The following is a 17,896-nucleotide window of genomic DNA, read 5'->3' as shown; positions in this document are numbered from 1 at the left end:
ATGGGGAGACAGAGAGGAATGCGGGTGCCTGTTCCTGCAGAAGCACTGCATCTGAACAGTAATTAAAGCACTGAAAAAGTTGCTGCTAGTAAAAGAGCTGAAGCTTCCAGTGTCAAAATCCCGTAATGATCCAGTCAAGTGACAAGCAGTTTTCATCCGCTTAAATGAAGAGGAACATGGACAAATTTGTTTTCCTGCTTTGAAGTATACTGACTTTAACAAATATGCTTTTCCCATTAATAACCTATAAAGAGGATAAATTCAGTTAAACAGAAGGTGATGGGGGCTCAGGCAGCAGCAAGGACACCGGGAGAGCATCCGCCATCCGCGCAAGGCTAGAGGGCACTGTGGAAAGGGCACAGCTGATTTATAGTTTCCATTCTATATGTGCCCAGACGTTGCCAGTTTTTAGGGCTTACACCCCACCGCTGAGCCTCCGCGTCCCAAATAAGATGCTAACCAAGCTGGGTCTCTCCTTTCAGTCCCTGACAGGCTCAGGCTCACGTAGTCCTGACTCCCACAGGAACTTCCCCACCAGATCTCGTATATTCTGCTGAGCAAGAGCTTGGTGCAATAACTTAAATGGGGACGCTTTCTCCAGTGCTTCTTCAATAACTATTACCTAAATGTGTCCGTCCCCCCCCCCCCCTTTTTTCATGGAAATGCCCAATTTCAGTGAAGCAGCCATACTTTTCTCACTTTCCACAGTGACAAACAACCAGACTGAGTCATCACAGGAGAGTGCACGATTTGTTGGATAAATCACTAATGCGTGCAGACGCTCTTCTCAAATAATTTTGGTGCAGTTGCTCCAAGGTTACGGAGCCCAAGATGCTGTCAGCAACACTGACATGTGGCCCATTTTTTACACGGGAGAAATGTAACGTTTGGTGTAAATCCAGGAGGAGGTGTGCAATAACGAATGGGCTCGGCCTTCAGCAGCGGCCTCTGCACAAGGCAGGCTATTGATTCCAACATGATGAGAGAATGAAGAAGGATGATGCGTTTCATGTTATTGATCCCATCTATTAGCAAGAATGGCAGGTCGCTCCATCCTGCCCAGCTGCCTCCCCCTCCCGCTGCACAAGCGCGCGTGGTCCGCACGGGAGAGGGCTGGTGGGCTTGGAGAGGTTTCAGAGGCACTTGCCTGCGGCCAACAAACAGCGAAGGTGGCATGTGGCTCCCTCCGAGAAGCAACGGGCTATTGCAAGGCCACACACAGTGACTAGCCCGGCCCACTCGAAGCAGACGTTGCCATCCCTTGTCGCGCACAGAGCATTGCCCCAAAACATTTCTCCCCGGGGTCACCAGGACAGGGGACGGTGCCAGTGGAAGGGTCTTGGTGTCTGCAGCTGGGGCTTAGCAGTAACAGAGCAGTTAAATACCCTGCAAATCTATAATTATAATGATTTGACAACTAATATGGAAGCTGCCAGAGCTGGCCCAGCGGAGGGGAATCTCCAAGGTCTCTCAGCTTTAACTGAAATCCTTTTACTATTTTGAAAACAATGCAAGTTACACTAAAGAGTAACTTCTTAGTCAATGCATTTAGCTGAGAGCAGAGACACTGAGCCCTTAGCAGAGGTGGCAATAGCACATTTATCTTCACAACCCTTGGTGCCAGATGCAAGAGGGAGCAGCTCCGTGCTCACACACGGCCGGGCTCCCCGGTCAAAACATCCCATGAAACCAGGAGCGAAGATGAATGTTGCCTTGTTACCTGATGTCAGCTCCCTGCTAACTGGAGTCCAACCCCCCTCCCTCTGCCCCACACAGCTCCGCCGAGCGCTTCTCTGTCCTGCAGAGCCCAGCCCAGGACCCATCCCGGGTGCCAGCCCATGGCCCCGTGGCAGGGCCATGCCCATCGCACAGACACTTCTGCAGGCGGCTGCCGCGGGAGCATCGTTCCACGGGCACAAGCTGCAGCTCCGAGCCGTGCCCCTGCACAGCAGCACTTGGCTTCCCTTTGACAACACCCGCCCCGTCCTCTGTGGTTTGGTCTCATTTGGTCTGATCACAAGAACTGAAACTTGGAAGCATGATGGAGTCCAGATTAGAAAGCAAGTCATTTGTGAATGGCAAGGTGATTTTTTAATTTTTTTTAAAACATATTACAAGTTACAGTTCACGCACCATGGTTTAATTTCATTTGCCCTCCAGCCTTTCAATTAAAAATAAACCAGAAACCAGCACTTTCAGAATGGAAATGAGAATTAGAACAAATTCTCATAAAGAGGAAAATGCTATGTTTGGAGAGGAAGAATAATTATTGCCAAAGATATAATAAAGAGGGAATAAGTATCATTTTGTGTCATATCCAGGGGCCAAATGTGAGTTATTCAGACCTTTCAAAATGAGGTCACGCCACCACTGGAGGCAAAATGAAAACTGGAGATTATTGCAGAGCTCATGCATCACATTGTTTTACTTGAACTTCATGGTGAAAACCCTGAGCTGGCAAGAATTCAAATTAATGATTTTAGGGTACTTTCCCTGGAATTCTGCCCCATGTCTTGACTGACACTGAACAAGGGGAGCCATCAGGATCCGCCCTGCCTGGCTGCGGCTCGGCGCTGGCCGGCAGGGAGAGCCGGGCTCTGAGCCGGCGCTGTGGGGCTCCACGCCACGGGGGTCCTGGCGGGCGAGGAGACATTCACCCTGGCCCCTGGAGACAGGAGGTGAGAGGAAGGCTCTGCCGAGGGCACTGAGAAGGAGCAGCAGCGCTGAGCAAACTTGTGTCTGCCAAGAGGTTTCGCAGCTTCTCGCGGCCTTCGGGTGCCGCAGCACCGCGTGTCCCGGCGGCACAGGCAGCGACAGGGACCTGCTGGAGTCCGTTGGTGGCGAAGAGAAATGAACACCTTCGTGACAGGTAATGAATAAATACACCTGTGAATAAATAACCTACTGCTATTTCCCAAGGGATCTTCGACTCTCATCCTTGCCTCAAATTTCTACAGTAGAAAAATAAAACTACTGAGAGCTCAGTGTAAAACACCAAATACTCCTTACTCCAGGTTGTCTCTAGTTACTTTCTACCACCTTGCTTGGCTAGAGGTTGATTTCTGATTAGCCTTTGCCTTCCCCGTGCATTACTGCGGCTCTGTGCACCTCCCATGTAAACCTCCCTTCTTCCATCCCCACCAGTCCGCTCTCCCCTGGCTCCCCAGCCAACACGGGGGTAGTTCCCCGCCCCTGATGTCCTCCGAGAGAGGCTCCACGGGGGCTCACAGATTGACAACAGCACCCTGTGATCTCACTCACCCTGTTCTTGCACCCGCTGCCTCAGCCACTGACTTCTAGAGCAAAGTGGAGAGGAGAACCAGCCAACCAAGCCCATAAACATGTCACCGTCATTTGCTTTGCCCCCCTCCTGGACGCCTTTGCGAGCCAGCAGTTCCCAGCAGAATATGAACAGGCATTTGGTGAAATCCCATCACCTCCCCGGTGGGAAGCCCAGGGCAGGAGGACACTTTCTAGCCTGGTTACGTGCCTCAGGTGACAGCCATGAGCTGTGCCTGCATTGGGCACCCTTGACTCGGGACTACAGCTCTTACCTCATGCTTGAAAAAATGATTGTGACCCAAAATCTTGGAGGCTTGTGGCCCTGAATATTAACCACCACAGTCCTCACTTGCTACAGCTCTGGAATATTTAAAAAATTCTGATTGCACCTTCAGATAAATTATATTACGCTTTCTGCAGAGCTGTGAATAGGAGATATTTTCATAAGAAAACCAGGAGGGAAGACACCCATTCTTGCTATATGAATAATATATGTCATCCCAAAGCTAGACCTCACAGAGAGAAATAAGTCACCACGCACAGACTCAGAATAATCTCATACAAATGACCTTCTAATCACCCTCTCCAGTCCCTTGCTCTGTATCCAGTTTTGCCCTCATTATTCAGAGCATTAACTTGGGACTTCTCGCAGTGATAAAGCGATCACCTGGAGGGACGTCCCCATCCCGCTGCAGGGCTCTTCCCACGCTCCGGCTGGGCTGAGCCACACGGGAACCCCCGGGAGAAGGTCTCGACAGCAAAGGGAAGGCTCAGGGGTCCCAAACCTCCCAGAATAAGCACTGCGGGGAGCATAAGGGCAGGGAGCCCGCTGGATGCAAACAAACAGTTGCTTCCTTGCATTGCCCTTGATTTGCCCTTGAGGTTCCCCCTCCCCGCCCACCCACGGCTGCACCAGCAGCTCTGCAGCTCATCGCCACAGCCCGGGGCCTGACATTATCCCAGCTCCTTCCCAGCCTTCAGGGATCTGCTCCACTTCTGGTTGACACTGCTGCCGACAAGCTCATGCTGAACATGTCCTTCACCTATTTTTCACATTTTTCTTGCATTAACGAAGCTGCTAAGGGGCAAAATGGGAGGAACCCAGAAAACACAGACGTGCAGTTTGGAATCTGCTCCATCCAGACGGGAAAAGGCTGAGCAGGCAGTCAGGCCCCAGCCACCCACCCTGGTGCCGCCCAGGTGGGAGCAGGAGGCACCACCGCCCTGGGACACGGCCACATCCCCCGTCCACGCCGCCCACAGCACAAGACGACACAATAGTGAGGACAGCAGCAGTGTCTGGAGACCAGGCAGCTGCTCTCCAAACTGGGTTCTCATCTAGCAAAGTGTGGCAAATTAACCCAGGAGGTTTACTTAGCTAATGTGTCTAAGGAGCTCTGAGAGCCTGAGGTGAGACACCGCAAAGTGTTGTTGCTGCATTTCACCAGAAGTGGTTTATTGCCATTGGCCTTCTGCACTGCCTCTCCCCTTCTCACCACTCCCCCATTTCATTCTGTCTCCCCAACGCAATAACCTCCCTCCCTTTTCCTCAAACCCAGCGTTTGCCCTTTGCTCCAACACGGCTGTCTGCGTTTGGCAGCTCCTTCCCCACCGGGGATGGTGCACGGCGCTGGCCCGGCCCTGGAGCTGCGGGTCCGGGGCTCTCGTGGTGGCCCAGACCCGGGGGCTCCGCAGCACCGGAGCTCCCTGGGTGCTGGGAACGTGGGGGCACAGCGGGCACCGCAGCACGGGCACCCCGAGAAGCATCAACAGGATCCGCGCCCCAGTAACAGATCTCAGGGTTGGTTGGGTTTTTGGCTGCCATTGATATCTGCGTAAGCCATGGGGAGCTCCTTAAGATAAACTGGCTCAGTTTCTGCTTGTGACATGGAGCATTTGTTAAACACAGACTTTTCCTTCCCACCCGCCTCCCTGCCCAGCAGGGGCAGCTGCCCTGCCAGCACCCATATGGGCTGAGTTTCAGACCACTTGTCTGCAAAGGAGGCACCAGCCCTGGTAAGAGTAAAAAAAAAAAAGGCAGCAGCTTCCTGCACAGCAGGATAAACACATTTGGAAGTTAAGGGGGGACAGGGAGCATTAGTTTTAATGGATTGCAGGGGCACAGACCAAACCAAGCTGCAGAAACTCATTTTGCCCTGTGGACGAGTTTTAGACAGTAGATTTGCAAACTCTGATGCCTAAAAACCAGTAAGTGTTAATGCAGCTCTCACACACCCAGCTCAGCTCAAATGAAAAAGCAACCAGCAACTTCAGCTCATGCATCTAATCAAATACGGATTCTGAGTTCATCCAGATTGGAGGCACCACCCATAGGCAGGAAATATTGCTAGAAATCCACTTGTGTGAAAAAGAAAACATAATTGAAAAAAACATGCCAAAAGCAAGAGCCCCTGCTTCTGTGGAGCAACAAGCAGCGTGTGTTGGCAAACAGATCCCTTTCAGAAGGAAAACAAACGCGATAATTTAGCAAACGTTAAAGACATCTCAGCAAAGCACTTCTAATTGCAGAGGAGAGGCCAGGAGGAGACAGCACAGAAAACTGGCTGCAAGGAGGAGATCTGAAATGTCTAGGTTTGCCACTTAAGATACCTGGTTTTCCTGCAAAATGCGTGTGCAGACTCGTTACAGAGGGATGCAGCACGGGACCTTTCAGCTCACCCGGCGCCCCGGGGAGCGGAGCGATATGCTCAGGCGGGCAGAGTTGCACCCCCTGGATCTGCACCCATCCGAGGGCACCAACCACCCTGTGCTGAGCGGGAGCTTCAGCCTGGAGAAGGGAAGACAGAGGAGACGTACTAAACCCTCAACATCATAAGATGAAGCAAAGAGTACATCCACCCTCCCCATGCATCTCGGGGAGAGCAGAGATTCAATTTGCAGCACAGACAGCACAGGTTAGACGCGGGGAAAGCAGCATTTTAAGGGAAAGAACAAAGCAGCCCTGTAACAGACTCCCAGGAGAGGTTGTGTAGCTCCTGTCATTGCAAGTTTCAGGGCATTTTGGACGAGATGCATTAAGGGACGCAGATTTGGTGAGCCTGCAGCCCTGCCAGCCCCAGCCTTTGGAGCTGGCAGCACAGGGCTGCCCCGCAGCTCCGCACCGCGACCTCGCTGCCGCAGCGCAGCCCCTGCTGCCAGCCTGGCTGCACACGCCTCCAGACACAGCCTCCTGCCAGGCTGCCGCTGCAACCTTTGTAGATCTGCTGCATTGCTCTCACCTGACCTGTTACACAAGTACCACTGGTTTAATTTATTGCAAGAGGTAATCAACACCAGGGCACCTGGCAGGAAGGCCAGCTGGTCTGGATGGCTCCAGCTGACGAGTCCTGTGTCTTACAAATCCAAAGAGGTATTTGATTTTATTTGGCCAAGGCTGAAGCTGTTGCAAAGTTGCTGCTTCAGACTGTGGGGCTGAATCCTGGAGTATTTCTAAAACCCCACCTCTGCCCCATGGACATCATTCCCAGTGGTTAGAGGGGGATAAGCTGCACCCCGGGGCAGGATAACAAGGCTAAGCCTCTCTGGTGTGACTTTTCTCCCACTCCCAGGTGTTTCGCTACCTGTGCTTGCTGAGATGGGAGCTCTGCTTGTCCTGCTGCCTGTCCCAAGCCAAGATGCTGTTTCCGCTCCCAGGACTTTGCAGTTTCAGCTCAGCCATCTGCACCACCTCCCCTCACACCGACTGCACATGAAGCTCCCTTCTAGTTCTCACATCACCTACACACGAGGCTGGTCAGATGCAGAGAAGAGTCCAGTTTCTCCAACCTTCAGACCGAGCTCCGTCCCCCCTCAGATGCTCCCTCCCCTCCTGAGAGGCCCTCGCAAGCCTCGGGAGGCTGGAGTGTGTTACTGGGGTGCAGTGACAGGCAAGTGTTGCTCCGCAGGAAGAGCCGGAGCCCAGCTCACTCCACAGGTTACAGCAGGAGCCACCCACCGAACAGACTAACCTGCAGGAGCTGGGAGAGATGGGAGTGATCAGGCATTCTGCCTCTTCTTGCCATAGGATTTCCCTCGCTGTTCTGTAATTCTTCCTTAATTAACTCATGGTGCTATCATCTGCGCTCTCCCGGCTGAGCCGCAGTGCCTGTCTGAGGCGCTGCAGCACATTCACTGATGGTGAAGACAGACAAATTAATAAACGCTCCATACGGGAGTTTCCAAAGGGCTTATTCTGTGCCTTTTCAGCACAAACCCAGCAGAATTGCCGGTGCCAAGCCGTGCCTCCAAGTGCCTGGCAGACAATCTGTTCTGCACACTCAGGGGAGATAAGCAAGTTAATGAGCATTTCTTCTCCCAGCTCTGACCGTGGCAGCAATCCCTTGTGAACTCTGCGTTTCTCTCTCCTGTAACGAAAGCAGAAACTGACTTTATAAAACTGCCACTTACAACATTTCTGGCAGAGATTTTGGCTGATTGGGATTGTAAACATCATTGCACCTATTATAGTAATGTTAAACATGCAAAATAATTTTCACAGTTTTAGAGCAAAAGCTTCCGAGGTGGCTCACAGCTGGAGAGCACGTGCCCGCGTGGTTTATTCTCTGCAATGACACTGCCCGAATCTTGGGCACTCTGCAGCGCTCGTAGAAACGGCAGCACTCTCCCAACTGGCACCTCGAGGAATGGAGGGGACCCCTCTTCTGCCTTTGCATCTATCCCGAGCACTAACCACACACCAAAGGCTGCCCAGGCACCCGGGCACCATCATCAGCACCCCCACAGACAGCACCCAAAACACAGACCGTGTGCTTCAGGCGTTTTGGGTTTTTTTACTTCGCATGTCCCAGTGTCCCATCCACACTACAGAGCCAAGGCCGCTGCTCACCGTGTCCTGTCCGCAGCCAGGACCAGCTTTCCTCCTCTCATTCACGTGGGATTTTGCTTCAGCACCAGAATGCTGAGGCTGCCAGACACGAAGGATGTCACAGGGCTGGTTTATGTGGCCAACGCTCACCGCAGCCCTGGGCTGGCCGGGACTTGCCGCTGCTCTCACCCGATCCCTGCGCAGTACCGTGGTCCGACACGGCCGAGCTGCCTTAGGCCCTGCCCAGCACCTGCCCGCCCAGCAATTACCCTGTTCTGAAGGGTACAAAACATTCTGCCCCTCTGCTAACAACCCTGACACCAACGATTGCGACTTTTGTGCAGCAAGTCCCTGAATAAACTGAATAGTGAACTTCGCTGAGAAATCCTGAATTGCAAGTAAGCCAGCTCAAGCACAAGTTGTTTGTGGACATTAGAATAGTAATAAAAACAGCAACAGAAAAAAAAAATAAAAAGGAGTTTCAATTACTCACCAGGCCTCATCTGTATCTGCCCAGGACCTCCAGGCTTCTGTCCCCCGCGCTCTCCCCAGGTCTCTGGTGCCTCGCCGAGGATCCCACCCCCAGCTCCATCAGCACATTCCGGTCAGGAACGCGCCGAGCCGCAGCACCACGCAGCCCTGGGTCCTGAGGTCCAGGTCGATTGGTGCTTCCAGCCCTGAAAGCATTTGGCTGCAGCACCTGGAATTCAATACAGAGACCTGGGAGTCACCACTCAAAGAGCTATTTACAGCTCAGCTTGCAGCACAGAGTGATTGCAGGTCTCACAACAAAGTTACGTGCCGCTGGCTTATTAATAAACCCCTGAAAGGACAACGCCAGCTCCTTTAGCTCAGCGCCAAGGCACCGCTGGCAGCCCGCGCTGACAGAGACGGCGCATCCATCCCAGAAGATGCAGCACAGTGAACTGGACCTGGGCCGCTGCCCACAGCGTCCTGCGGCACCATCTGCCCGCACTGACTGTGGGGATGGCAAACGTGCTTTTAAGAAAATAGTCTCCGTCGGTCCGCTCCTCCTCCGAGGCCTCCCCAGTCCCGGCAGATCAAAGGCCACCCAGGCCCTCTATGCCTGTCACCCTCAGCCAGAGCCCTGGGGTCTCAGCTGGGGTGAGCCAGACCCCCCAGCAGCATCGCTGGTGCCCGTGGGGGTGTGAGCAGCCAGGGCTGGGTGAGAGGGTCCCTCTGCCACCTCCCTGAGCTGAGCTCCCAGCAAGCTGGGACAGAGGTGTGCTGGCAAGTGGGGGTCCTCATGCCCATAGAACGGGGTCTCCAGCCACTGCTTCCTCCCAGGGAACACCCTGCTCAGGCTCAGCCAGCTCCAGAGGCAGAGCTGGTTGCTCACCCACCCTTCCCAGGGCACTACACCCTGGAGCTGCAGGTGGGAAGGAGCCTCCAAGGCTTTAGGACTCCCCGTGCTCAGCTGCCCTAAGCACCATCTTTCACCCCTCCTCACACCGTGGGCTCTGGCTCACCCTCCCCAGCCACGCACAGCCCACCCCTTCCTCCTGGGGAGGCACCAGTTGCTCCCTGCAGCCCCAGAGCTGGATGTATCCTCCCAGCACAGAGCCCAGGTCAAAGCCCCTGGTGCTCTGGGGCAGGTGGGGCCAAGACCGTCCCCACACGCTCCGTGTCACCCACCACAGCTCTGCCAGGGTCCTACCCCACACACAGCCACACCAACAGCCAGAGCCACTGCCAGCCAGCCCCAAGGGCTGGGTGCCCATTCAGAGGCTTTATGGGCATGCTCAGGGCTGGTGGCAACCAGCCTGGCTCATCAGGGGCCCGCTGAGCACAAAGGTGTGGCCATCCCTCCTCGGGACCTGCTAACAAGCAGAAAGTGGCTTTGCCTGTGAGCAACACACAGTCTTCGCCCTGCAAAAGGAAAATTAAACACAGCTGCCAAGGGTAGTAGAAACTGTTCTGCAGATCAGCCAGCCTCTGCTAGACAACCAGGAACATTAACGTTACGAGCTGATGAAGAGGAAAATAATAAATATCTACAAACTCTGCTATTTTTGGTTGAGGCGTGGATAAACACTAGCACAGACAACAAGTGAAAACCAGCTCATTTTGCACTCTGGATTCATTCTATGGCCAATATTTTCTTTACAGAAGTCACTCAAGCTAATATGTAGGAAGTAAAAAAGCACTATTTCTGCTTTAGTGATTAACAAATGGTTTTGCAGTAGCCAAGAACATACTGGGTAGACATTGCAGAGGAAAAGCAAGAGCAGCAAATCTGCAAGACTGCAGGATAGCAATGGGTTAAAGAGTGCTGCAGCAGATCAGGCAAAAAGCCATCCCCGTTAGCCAGTCCCATTCATCACCGAAGTTTCAGGGACCATGACCTCCAGCATCCATGTTGTGTGTGTGACAGCAGTAGCCACAATATGTGGAATTTCCAGTGCCTTTCATTGCAGAGCCACCTACTCTGCCTGCCGGCGGCTGCAGCGGGTGCTGATGTGTGGCCATTGCTGCTCTGTGAGGAAAGGAGAAAGGAAAGACAGCAAGTGAAAAACCACTCAACGTCCAACTGAAACTGCAGGAGGAATTACCTGGCCAAGAAAAATGAGGCAAAGTTTGAGGGGAGAAGAGTCAGGAGGTATTTAATGGCCCAGACTGACTGATACAGCATCAGATATAATAGCACATCCAGCCCACAGAAATGCCATGCCGGGGTATGGGGCTCATCAGTGACACAGACAGAGGTGCGTCATCTGCACTCTGTCACAGGAATAAATCTTTCCAAAAAGGCCAAATGACTTAATAAGTCTTGGGCCCTTCTCTGTGCCAGCATTTTTTTCTCAGTGTCAAAGCTGGTTTTGAAAACAAGTGGTGTACGCGGGAGCTGAGATCCATCACGCCTTGCCTTGCACCAGCACAAACGCTGCGAAGATGGGACAATACACCTTGGAAAATTGCATTTCCATTGCACAGTCCCCAGCTGAGGACGCCGCAAGTGCTCAAACAACACCGAAAATAAAGGCAATGGGAGCTGGTGCATCTGGGATGGCACATGGTGATGCAGGTGGCAAGGGGCACGGTGAGGCGTGCGGTACACAGGCTCAGGGAGACCCGCACCCCCACCCACAGGCAGCGCTGCCTGACAGCCCCCCGCAGCCCCCCAGCCCCCTCACAGTTTAAGGTGACTTTGCAGAAAACGAGATTCACGTCTTCCTTCCATCCAGCCTCCTGTTTCTTGCAAACAACGGTCGCAGCGGTGCCAGGACTGCCAGGCTGGCTGGAAACGCCACAGGCAGGACGCCAGCCGCGGGGCGGTCAGGCAGGGACCTGGCTGGGGTTTCTCCCCCGGTACAGCCCCCCCGGCACGCGAGGGCATGAGGAGGCCGTGCCTCACTGCAGACCTCCACAGACCATTCGTATTTACGTCAGTGCGTGTAATGGGAACTTGGATACTGACTGGGCAATAAAGCAGAGTTACTGAAGTGGTGCACAGCAGGTGACAAGGTTTTGGAGACAGGTCCCCTTTATTTCTCTCGTAAATCACCATCTCCCGGATTCCTGCCGGTGCCAGCATGGGGAGCTGCACCACGTCCCAGTGCCCAGGTCACCTGAAGCCATTGGGCCATCGGCCACCGGGCAGGGCCACGCATGGTGCCCGGGGGCCAGCAGCGCCTGTGCCCGGGCTCCCCACGGCCACCAGGGCAAGGGGCTCACCGCCGGGGACTGGCACCGTCCCCGCGGGCGCTTCTGGTGCTGCCGGATCTGCCCGCGAGCTCACACGGACCCGGCAGCACCAAGGTCCCTGCCTGCCTATTGCTGCACGAGGAGGAGCGAGCAACACGCCGGTGACCTGTTGAGGTGCAGAGGGGCCACAGAGCTTCCCTCTGCAAGCTGTATATATTCTTAACTGAGTGTTTAATTAAATAGACTATTTGTGCTTTATATTAAAATCACACAGCAGCTGACTATTTAAAAGACATATATTGAAGCCTGCCAACAGGGGAATGGCTCCAGAGCTGTTCTGTAGATCAACTTCTAAGAGAAAAACTCTGCTAAATTTCTCTGAGGCCTTTCCAAATGACCCTCCTGGGACCGACAGCCTGGTGTTGCTATGCAAAGAGAAATGGGTCAGAGCCATCCGTTTTGAATTTAAATATGACTTTATTGCTCACCATACAGAGGCTACTGGCAAATAGAGGGGAGGCAGGGCCGGGCAGACGGGTTGCTGTCTCAGTGCACTCGCCACCGTGCCCTCAGCGCTGGGAGGGTGATGGATTATTTCCTGAGCTCCACTTGTTATTCCCAGCACTACTCTCCCGTCTCTCCTCCCAGTGGAGAGCTCAGCCCCCGCCGGACGGGGACTCACCAAGCTGCCAGCGCCTCGGCGGGGGCTTCCCGGTGCCACGGCACTGCCGGGCCCTCCGAGGACCCGAGGCTGAAAGCGGCTCCCTGACACCGCAGACCTCAGCTGCTGCCTCGTCCAATGTCCCACAGAGCTGCTGTTCTCTCTGGAGATTAAAATAATCCCCTAAAATGCATGCTGGGGAGCAGCAGGTACTCGCTTGGATGATGCGGCCGTCAGCGAGTCGGCCGGAGCAGCGCGGTGCTGGGGTCGTGGTCCTGGCCCTGACGGTGCCCCCGCGGTAAGGCAGCCCGCGCGGGAAGCACCGGGGTTATCTAGTCACGGTTTTCATCTTCCAGCCCTGCCAGCGACGGCTGGATTCATTAAAATGGTGAAAGGGACCCTGTGCTGAGGCCTGAATGTTAAATCCCAGCAGGGTGAGCGGGTCCAAATGAAGACGCTGTTGGCAGGAACGGGCTGTACTGCAGCCTGGGCTGGGCGTCCCTTATTAGTGGTGAACCAGGGCTGACAGATTAATGTGCTTTTCCCAATTCCTTCTCTTTTGGCCTGTGCTAGCCTGGCAGTGTCCAGAGGGAACGCACTGCTCTGTTGTGCTCTTCTGGCAGGAGGGGAGGAGCATCGCAGGGAGGGTGTGAATGCAAACCTGAACCGAGCGCGGAGGGTGCCCGGGGAAGGGCGCTCAGCTGGTGAACAGACACGGAGCTGGTGGATGAAACCAGTCAGGGAGATGCCAGCCCCAGTTAGCCCCAGTCACCCCCCGCCACTGCACCCCGCGTCCCGGCACTGCTCCCCGCTCCCAGACCCGGCCCTGCGCAGGGAACGCGATGGGTCTCCCCGGGCGTGGGGGGATGGACCGTTCCTCCCCGGGTGTAAAACCCACGGGCAGAGCTTTCTCCCTTCAGCCATCACATCTTCCCTGCAGAGCTGCGACAGATGCAGGTGACAGCGCTGGCGCTCCCACTGCAAGCACAGAGGAAACAGCTACAAGGTGTCTGTGAAACCAAACGGGCATCCCACCGCCCCAGAGCATCACTGAGGTGAACAGTGTTTGGCAGGTGGAAAAAAGATGCAACTGAAATAAATCCTCAAAAAAAAAAAAAATCCAACTGTATAGCACAGATTTCAAATCATTTATTTTTAACATTCCTTTTGAAATACATGTCTATGATTGTGCTCACTTTAGAAATGGTACGTACACAAATATCCTGTTCTCAGAACAGAAATTACCGGGTTGGGCATTCTCACACACAAAACACACGACACTGAACGGCAACAGAGGATTGTACAAAACCCCCTAAACACAGATCACAACATGTGCAATTCACACCTGTCAAGTGACAGTTCCAGTTTTCTGTCCAATGCAAAACAATAAATTTGTTTCAAATCCTGTGAAATTCGATTGTAACAGTATTTAAAGCTCCCAAATTTGAAATAATACATGAGGTTTACAATACTTAATTTTACAGGTGCTTACTACCTTCTTCCTCCAAACTGTCTAATTTGTTGCCATAATTATGTTAAAGTGAAGCTGAAGGTTTTTTTTCAGTCTGTATCTAGCTTGAAGCTTATTGTTCGTATTTCAGACCCAAAGAAGAATCTGCGTGCCCTAAAGCTTGTCCGTTTTCTAACTATATTGATACTCTAATAAAAAAGCAGTACATTTCACTATAAACTTTAATTAGCCTATATCCTTAGATCGTCACTACTGCGACACTGTAACTAAATTACATAGAAACGATTATGAGGGTGAAAGTCAATAGGAACTCTTTAACAGACGTCGCTATTGCCGTGATGACAGCCAGGCAGAAACCCGTGTGCCCGCCCGCCTCGCCGTGCCGCGGCCGCAGGAGGTTGATTTCTGCGCTCCGCGGCGAGGCCGTTCGCGCCCGTCCCGGGGTCGTCTCCAGCGGCTGCCGCTGAGCTGGTGTGAGACCCCGCGCTGGTCTCTGGATCTCTGGGTCCCTGGAAGCATCGCTGGCGCAGAGGGCACAGGAGCAGCCTGTCTGCAGGGCAGCCCATTCCCACGCCAGTGCAGTGCCACAGGCACGAGTCGTGACCAGCTGGTGCCTCCTCTGCCCGCGGGCTGTCAACACCCCGCTGTCACCACCCCGCTGTCACCATCCCACCCAGCTGAGCCCGGTTGGCGGCAGCATAGGCAGTGCCAGGCAGGTGGGGGGCTGCAGGCAGGGACCCGGCTCCATCCTGCCCATGACCAGCCCCTGAGCCCAGCTCTGAAGCTTCACCCGGGAGTCCCACAAGAAGCGCTCGGCATCAGGTTCCGTTATTGTTTCACTTCTGCCGCGCTCGCCGCCTTGCACTGGATTGTGTCGCTGCCCTTCTCCAAGAGCGGTACCAAAAATGACCTGGGCAGTTCCCGCAGCCAAAGTCAAGTGGGAAATAACAGAGATCCTGTGGGCAACATCTTTGGATCAAGCAGTATTTTATTAGCGTACTGTCCTAAACATCCAGAAGAAGCCCCACCCCAACGCACACCAGGAGGGCCTCATCAGCCCAGTCCCAGCTCTGCCGGGCCACACTCTGGCTGAGGTTGGAAGGGACCACCGGAGTCATCTTGCCCGAGCCCTGCTCAAGCCAGGCCACCCCGACCCGGCTGCCCTCAGGGCTCCTGAGTATCGCCAAGGACAGAGACTCCAGCAGCTCCTGGGGCAACCTGTGTTATTGCTGAGTGGGGGTTTTGTGGTGGGAGTGGCCGTTGTTCTCCAAGACTAGGCTGGGACGCCTTCATTCACCAGCATCCTTCAAAAGAAAAGTGTTCCACGAGTGCAGGAGAATATTCGCTGTGGGGTGTTCGGATGTGCTGGGGAAGGGCTGGGGCCAGTGCCCTGTCCCTGCGGGGACTTTGTGTCGGCTCTGGGGCTGGGGCAGCATCTCAGCCAGCACGGAGGGGGCATGGGCTGCCCAGCCCCCCGCAGAGCTCGCTCCCAAAAAACCCAGCGGGTCCTACCCGGGAAGTGCTGGGGAAGGGCTGAAGCCAGGGCGCTTGGACAAGGCAATAAACCAGCCTTTGGCCCCGGGAGCAGGAAGTCTGTGCGAGCTTGTAGGCACTTACTGGGGAGTGGCCATATATGTAATGTTCAGGACAACATTCAAAATAAAGATGAGTTTTACCAGAGTGCTGGTTCACGCTGGTAAAGCGAGGCTTGTCTGCTTTTTTTCATGCAAATGACTTAATAGCTTGGCTTAAGGAGCTTGCCAGGTCACTTCAGCGCATGCTGGGCTGTATCAGAGACTTCGCTGATTTATACTGCCCTGCTCATCAGCTGGGCTTCACTGCCCACTGAGTAAAATCACTAGAAAAGAGCATGTCATCTCTCCTTTTAGCTCTATTCTGTAAGGTTTTAGCTCATTGGTGATTTTGGTTTCCTCTACAAGTCACTTTAGCTCTCGCCAGCCCAGAAAGCACATTGTCCTCCCTTTTACTCTGCCCCTTCCGGTGTGACTCGGCGCAGTGACGTCCCACAGGTCACCCTCTAATTCCACCAGTGCGAATGCGAAGCCTGATGGTCATCCAGTCTCCTTTCGGTCTTGTTCCAGACGCCGGACCCTGAAGCCAGGGCAGCACCAACACACGCACAGTGCGCGGGGCTTGGTGCGGGACAGCCGGCGAGCGCCAGCTCGACGCAGTGAACCTCTGCAGGGGACTGCGGGAGCCCTGGGCTCGGGGTGCAGAACCCCCTGGGCTGCGCCAAGCTCCACCCGGGATCCAGACGGAATTTTGCAGAACACTGGCCCTTCCTCTGCCCCAGTCAAGGCAAAAACGAACCTGAGAATCTGCAGCTGGGGTGAAATAGGTTTTTTTTTAAAATTAGCATTGCCTTTTTACTGAGATTCGTTTTAATGCATGACCACACTAATGAACGAAAAATCTGCATTAGGAAGTGACTCATGGAGGGAGGAAGCAGTCGAGACAGCACTCCTGGTGATTTAAAGATGCATGATCTAAGCTGCACTAGGCCAGACTCTCTAAAGGTTCATGCTGCTTAAACCTGCAGAAGCGGAGGAAGGCACAGACGAGCAGCCTGTGCCTCCCAGCACTTCCAAGGGCAGGCTCGAGGAAGCATCCGCAGTGGTTCCTATTAAAACAAGAGCCCCGCTCCCGGCAGCCTGAACCCAAACGCCCAGCGGCACAAGCGGCTCAGTCTTCGTGCTCTGCAAGGCCAAACACAAAGGAAACGACCTCGCAGAGTCCCTCCGAGGGCCCTGCTCAGCCCTGGCGCTGCACCATCAGATTCCTGGCACTAGCAAAGTTGCTTTTTCATTATTTAATACCGTGCACCTGCTAGATTCCACATTCCCTAACACAGATAATAATTTCCTCATTAAGAGAAGCTATTGAATCAATAGCACAGAGCTGTGAGTGAATTGAGGTCACTCGTCTGTTAAGACCAGCACTAGTCTCATTAAAAAGTGTGTGCAAGCGGGACTTTACAGAAGATGCTATTCTGAACCAGCTTTTCACTATTTCTTCCTTTCTGGATAAAAAGGCTTGTTCTGATCTATTTCTGAATACCAGCTATCTCCCGGCCTTTGAAAAATCCCCTCCCAACCCCAAGGTTGCACCTCGCCTCACCTCACAGAGCAGCAGTTTTCCCCCAGAGCCTGGAGACCGTGGCAGGACGGGGATTTCTCTCCAGCAGCCCCGAGCCCAGCGGGCACAGCCAGGACAGACGGACAGCGCGGGGCACCCGGGATGGGACCAGGGCCCCGCTGCCAGCGCCCACGGAGGTGCAGGGGGGGAATCTGGGGGAGGCTGAAGTCCCCGTCAGCCTCGGGCCCGGGCAGACTCGCCGTGCCGCAGGCGCCTGGTCGCTCCCCTGCGCGGCTCAGCCCCCGCCACCGGTGCCAATTACAAGGGTCGTTTCCCCGGCCAGGCAAGGGGGGTCGTGGCTCTGACACGTGTCTCAGATGCCACTGAGGGCCGAGGGCTGCCACATCCTACAGAAAATAAATCGAGGTTATCCTGGATATCTGTTGCCTTGGGCTGACAAGGTGCAAAACAGCTTTTCTGTATTTTCACCATAACATCATTGCCATTGTTACAGGTTATAGCGATGCAGTAAGAGGCAAGCTGCCAAACTGACACATTTTTTGATTCAAGCAATTTCTTAACACATTAACTTGTAGGAGGCATTCTGCTTTGGAGACTATAGCCCTCATTTCCAGGAGTGAGAAAAATCACAAAACATGGGCCTAACTAAATGCCAAAGGATTGTTTAAAACATTATTAGATTTTCTGATGAAATAAAGGCTTTCCACAAGAATTCAGTGTGTACTCACAAAGAGCCAGTGTTGTCAAATACTGAATTTGAACTCATTCAGTTATTTACATTTACTATGATAACAACTATGATTATATAAATGGGTTGAAGCTCTGGAGTGAAACACCCATCCCACACTCCTGCCTCTCCTTCCTCCAGCCACTT

At 53.8% G+C, this 17,896-nt stretch overlaps 1 protein-coding gene and 1 long non-coding RNA gene across 6 annotated transcripts in view; both read right to left on the bottom strand.

Annotated features, from left to right (window-relative positions):
* Positions 1-2,068: 2,068 nt before the first annotated feature.
* Positions 2,069-8,965, bottom strand: LOC141935677 (uncharacterized). Of its 2 annotated transcripts, none has more exons than XR_012626603.1 (4): positions 8,601-8,965; positions 7,251-7,646; positions 5,893-6,070; positions 2,069-2,824 (listed from the first exon to the last, which is right to left on the bottom strand). It is a non-coding gene; the product is annotated as an uncharacterized LOC141935677 (long non-coding RNA). The 2 variants fall into 2 exon arrangements; XR_012626604.1 differs by having other exon boundaries at positions 7,251-7,413; positions 8,601-8,957.
* Positions 8,966-13,563: 4,598 nt separating this feature from the next.
* ZMAT4 (zinc finger matrin-type 4) overlaps positions 13,564-17,896 on the bottom strand; it is a 93,935-nt gene continuing 89,602 nt past the window's right edge. For 3 of the 4 annotated variants that reach the window (XM_074852435.1, XM_074852434.1, XM_074852436.1), the window contains one exon: positions 13,564-17,408. The gene's annotated coding sequence lies outside the window, so the exon portion shown is untranslated. The remainder of the gene's footprint in view (positions 17,409-17,896) is intronic. The other variant, XM_074852433.1, reaches the window with a different exon arrangement.

This window comes from Strix uralensis, chromosome 28 (assembly GCF_047716275.1).
Source record: "Strix uralensis isolate ZFMK-TIS-50842 chromosome 28, bStrUra1, whole genome shotgun sequence".
Lineage (NCBI taxonomy): Eukaryota > Metazoa > Chordata > Aves > Strigiformes > Strigidae > Strix > Strix uralensis.
This window is presented reverse-complemented; position numbering and strand designations above follow the sequence as displayed.